General features: G+C 36.7%; 1 protein-coding gene across 1 annotated transcript in view; it reads left to right on the top strand.

Moving 5' to 3' along the window:
* Positions 1–5829, top strand: part of LOC108576270 (voltage-dependent calcium channel gamma-5 subunit) — a 17595-nt gene that overhangs the window by 461 nt on the left and 11305 nt on the right. The gene's annotated exons all lie outside the window — the stretch shown is intronic.

Here is a 5829-nt window from a genome sequence, read left to right as displayed (position 1 = left end):
CATAATACTTAAGAGATTAATATCATCTTAATCTTTGCTCGTTGTTTCCGCAAACAGGGTAAAACATTCCTTATAATTACTGAAATCAGCTTAAATCGTAATCAGATTATAAAGATTAACTTAACAGCGAAAGTACTTCATCCCCATGTAATTTCTTCCTATTAAAAAGAAACTAGAGAAGAGTAAATTTTTTATTTCTCTAACGTTTCACAGAATATTTTCAACGAAGACCATCAACCGTTCACATTTTACTTAAGTAATAAATTATTGAAAATTTAACACCTATTTTCTTTTTATTCTATTCTTTGCAAATAAAAATTTTCGACGATAGAACCACAATGGGTTTCGAACTCATAAAACGTCGTATGATAACGTTTTAAACTTCGACGTTCGACGTTCTGAAAGATACGCGATAGTACTAGCAGCAATAAAGAAAACGCTGATTCAGTGTTCGTCACTGACCACCGTTCCCCGTAGCTTGGGATAGGTCAATGAAACGTGTGAGTGAAAGATTCAATTACACCGTGGAAAAAGTGTAACGTGAAAAAGTTACCGGTGTACGATTACCTTGTTAAAAAAAAATGTTCCGATAAGATAAATTCTGTCAAATTGAATAAATTACGACAAAGTGGCTTTTATCGTCGATTCTTCCGTCACGTAATAAGATAACAAGCGTACTTCCTTTTTCTGATTGCTCTCTTCTTTTCAAAGCTTTTTTCAAGTCAACCTCAATGCCACGAAAAAGCATTGCCAGGTACTTTCCGAGGATTCGCGATCTTATTACAACAGATCCGCTTATATGCCGTGCATCGTGTTCGAAAATCGATATAGAAATTGATACGACAACGGGAAACGATACCGGAAATTGAAAAACTCTCGCAGAAACGATGCACCGTGAAACCGGAAAATTATTTGGGACCTTCTTTCGAAGTACATCGAACCACTTCGACGAGCAAAATCGTATTTAAGGGAATCTAATCCGGCGCCGTTTCAACATTTTGCTCAGCTCTAAACTGTGTCCGAGAGTAAAAGCCACGGTTGCGTATACAAATGCAGTTTTATTCATTGACCGAAACGAGAGATTAACGCACCTCGTATAAAATAGGATAAAAATCATAGTATGTTATATTTAAATAAAAATCAATTTTTAACAGAAGAGCGTTGAACGTATTTTTTAATATTTAATTTTCAATTTTCACAGAAAAGTAATTTTTCTTCAACGATGAAAATTACATTATTTATTCAAACGAGACAGGAACCATTTTTCTGAAACACCTGAACTTTTTTGTAACGTGAATTTTTAGACATCGTGTTAACTTTTGCGAAAAATGATGTATTTGAAAAACGATAATATTTTTCATTCGAGAATTTCATATTTTGGTTAACAAGTTAATTGCAAATTTTAATTTAAAAGCTGCCAGTGTTCCTTTTATACATCGAAAATAAACGTTGAAGGAAATAATTAATTAGCACAATATTTAAGCAAGATGCAAATAAAATATGAAATGATATAACGTTGAAATAATTAACAGAATGTGCATTTCACAGATTCTCCACGTGAGAACAAACTTCTAGGTTCTGACCCTCTTGGGTACCACTTATTCCAAACTTTTCTACCTGTCTACAAACACTCTCGATGTCCTGTGGGCATTTCCCGACGTTGATGTACGTGGTTGTTCATTGTACACTCACCGCTATAAATGATATAAAATTCCGAGCATTTATTTAAAATAAATAACCATTTTAATTCCGTGTCATGCTTCGTTTTACGTGCACACAATATTTCAATAATTCATCGAAATATTTTCAAGTTTGCATTAAAATCTTGAACGCCATTCGATAGGGTATCTGATGGATATTTAATAGCATTTGCAGGAACAGGTATTTCATTCAAATGAATGCAGTTGCCGTTTTCCGTTTGTTGACGCTTCCATTAGTTTATTTTTCATTTTCCAGTAATAATCTTTCAATGATACGATCGATGGACACCATTTCCAGAGCAATAAATGCCACGGAAACAAACGTTTCTGTCAGGATATTTCTTTTAAATGGAATTGTTCCACCGTGGATTCACTTTTAAATATTAAAATTCCCGAACCATTTATAACCTTTTAAAAAATAAATTCGCTGAAATTTTTATATCCACTCTCCTCGACGCGATCGTACATTTTTATTCGTCGTTAATTTCACATTAAAAGACCTTTTTTTCAAACTGCTTTCATCAGAGTCTCTCTCTTTTTTTTCTCTTTTATTATTATTATAACCCTTAACGGTTTGTGTGTGTGTGTGTGTGTGTACGAATAAAACTTGCAGGACTAACCCAAGCTCTTAAAAAGTAGATTTTTCATTTCGACGATTCACGATATCGCCTTCCATTTCGTAGTTCCAACTGCTTTGCATAGCCGTTTGTGAACTTTTCTTGAATACTTAACCAACAGGACTTACGAGATCCCCGGAGTAACGTTATAGCCCAGAGTTTAGTGCGTACCACTCTTATGGCTGACTAGCACCGTCTGTTTCTACTGGCATTTGTCTGTGGTGCCTCGTTGAGTTACAAATATTCACGAAATTCTAATTTTAATTGCTTATTTAGCATACGAAAAAATCCCTTTAAAAATAGGGAATACGCGAATAAACTCATTTATTACCAAACAATTAAAAATTTCATAGAGTCAACAAGAGGTACGATGAAAATTAAAACGAAAGATAAGAATTTTTATTTTCCCAACAGTAAAACAATCCTATATATTTTTACTTCTCTTACTGGTACTTTTAATTCCGTGGTCTCGCAACCTGTACTACCGTTCCTTATGCATGAAAATTATAAATCTTTTTGTTTTCTGTTAACTTTCACAGTTGCGACACTGCTGTGCTATGCTACATACAGGTGCAAGTTTAGCTGCATTGCTGGACACGTAGATCTACGTGCTTCAACCTTTGAATATTAATGTCTAAACGGAGTCGTGACTCTAGGGAGATGTTTCTCCGTTATAATTTTCAGTCTTTTACCAACATACCGAACGGTTTATTATTATCAGCAACTTATTCGCGAGTTTGCCAATCTTTGTGGCCAATTATTACGTTTGCCAATTATTTCTGTTTGCCAATTATTACGTGGCAAGAAATTGTTCGAATGTTAAATATTTTCACGAGGAAAGAACGAGGGGCAAATACTTTGACGTATTATATCATGTCTTAATGATCTCGTTGAGCATGGTTGAAGTATCAGAAGAATTCATTTCGTTGAAATTATTCAGAAATATCTTCGCAACTGATTGTAAGCCTTTCAAGATCGTCCCGTTCACTGTCAAAAGAGCTTTCCTTCCACCGAGGAAGACAACGGAATGGCATTTAACTCATAATACTCGCAAAGCGTTTTGCCATTTCACTTAGCTATCTCACAATGGTATGAGACAGAATTAAATATATACTTTACGTGTGCTGCGCCACAATGAAACACTATTTCTTATGTTGCTTGATAAGAACAATTTATTTTAATTGTACCGCTTCATAATCTCATTTCATCTTAATCCTTTCTCTACCCGACTATTATTATTATTATTATTTGAACTTTAAAATATTGTCATTTAGATTTACAGTTATTCTGAGCTTTATCCACGATTAAAGTAACTTTATCTCCCTCTATTTTATTCTATTAATTATTATTCTAATCATTCCGAGCTTTATTCCTGATTGAAGTAACTTTCTTCTCGTTCACTTCATTATTTTACCTTTGAAATATTGTTATCTCAATTTCCGGACGATAAACTGACACTTTTTCCCAAAGCCAGGGTTCCCGACGTTTTTTCAAATACGAAACAATATTTCTCGCGAAGCAGATATAAATTATCGCTTATTCCTGTTGCAAACGCTTCTTTATCCTGTTCTTTATCCATTTACCACCGGCCCGGATTTTCCCTTCGTGGAGACGAGGGCAGAAAGCATTTAACCGGTAATATTCGCGAAGCGTTCTGTGATTCCGGCTCTCTCGATAGGAATGGGACCTGGTCTGAAGGAGGCGAGTACAGTGGGTCGGAAATGACTCGTTACCGGGGGCACCGGAAACCGCTCTCCTTCTGCTGCCGCCATCACTCGGTCTCCAGTAGTTCCACGCCTACCGGGAACGATGCCCTCTAGCTATGCCAGCAGATAAAGAAGAAAAAAACGAAGAAGAAGGGAAAGAAATAGAACTACTCTAGGGTGGGGGCTTCATCCTCATCCAACTACCGGATAACTTCTTATCGCGGTCGAAGAAACTCGAATTTTGTGGGCTGAGAGAGAGAGAGAGAGAGAGAGAGAGAGGAAGAAAAACGAGAGAGAGAAAGAAAATTGCTTATAGAACATAGGCGATTTACTAGAGATAGCCACTTGTTTCGCTTGTTCCATTTAGACCAGCAGCTGATTTCGGTGTTTCAATTTTTTTTACGGTACTTTTTGCGAATATTTTCCATTACTTCTGTAATTATTTCAATGGAAGCATTGAAATTAACGAGATTACGCTGCTTTTATGACGTAATACCAGAAGGAACCGTGCTTCTCCTCGAAACCTTGCAAGAAGGATTTACGATGCAATTTCACCTCATAAATTCTGTTAATCTTGGAATCTTCGTTACGCCTCAGCACGCAATTTTGCAACTTGTTGCGAAAGTCAGTCAAATCTGGTTGTTTCTTGGTACTTAAAAGAGTACCGCGCGTTTATCATTACTTCCTTTCGCTAAAGTGATCACACCTTGGCTAGGTGGATTGCGATATTAACGCTCTTTTATATTTTTCATCGTGAAGCTATTTGAATTTCTAATAACGTATTAAGATATTCCATTCCGTTTGTTTCTAAAATAAATCCTACGTTATCCAGGATTATTCGTCTCGTGTGAGAAAGAGGTACCGGAAACGAGGGAAGCTTTCCGATTTTTATTTAAAGCCCGTATATACACGTGACTGGAAATTCGTTAAAAATAAATTGGATATCATTGTTATCGAGTACAAAGGGTCGCGGACTGAATTCGACGACGTTAAAACTCTGGCCCTGTAACAAATGTTTCCGGGCATTTAATAGAGTAATCATGCCAGGATAGTGTCGTGGTAACGTATCCAGGTAGCCTGACCCGTTTGTACCAATTAGCCAGGCTGATGTTAAATAATGTCACGCCGGGGAAACGGGCCAGACAACGTACCGACTTCTCCCTTCGCAGTTGTAAATTGGATGATCCTATTTCGTTGTAAACTTCATCTCCAATTAGGGTCTCATGTGGCTCGCTGCGAGTTCCCGTCCCTTCTTTAAAGAACCATCAGAAAATCGAAACGTTGGTCGAGAGGAAACATGAAACGCTCGTCGTTTCTTTTCCATTCACAAACTCCGGCGATTTGAGAAATGAAAATTCTTTTAATTAAAATGCTCACGATACGTTTTCCAATTATACTCGCAGATTGAAAAAGTTTCCTCTCATCGGGAACTTGTTGTATCCTCCTCGTTCTCGCTTATCTCAGATTTGATAATCATCCCTCGCACGTCGACCAGCGATAGAAATCGCCGTAAACGATTCTCGAACGCGCGAAACACTTGTAAAACGAACGTCATCTTCGAAGTTTCGCTAATTTGAATTTATTTCACGGTCGAAAATAATTTTCCGAAATTTTCCTACGTCTGTTCCAGCTTGAAACGTGTAAGTTTGCAACCAGACGAAATATTTGCATAAATTATGTCTTGACTTTGCATTGGTATCTGTGTAACGAGGTAACGAGTGACGATTATAATTGCGTACGCGGGAAATTTAATGCCCGCAAATTCTGTCATTATCATATGAAAATTTAATTAAAGGGCATAGTAAT

The sequence above is a fragment of the Habropoda laboriosa genome, unplaced genomic scaffold (genome assembly GCF_001263275.1).
Source record: "Habropoda laboriosa isolate 0110345459 unplaced genomic scaffold, ASM126327v1 scaffold212, whole genome shotgun sequence".
Classification (NCBI taxonomy): domain Eukaryota; kingdom Metazoa; phylum Arthropoda; class Insecta; order Hymenoptera; family Apidae; genus Habropoda; species Habropoda laboriosa.
This window is presented reverse-complemented; position numbering and strand designations above follow the sequence as displayed.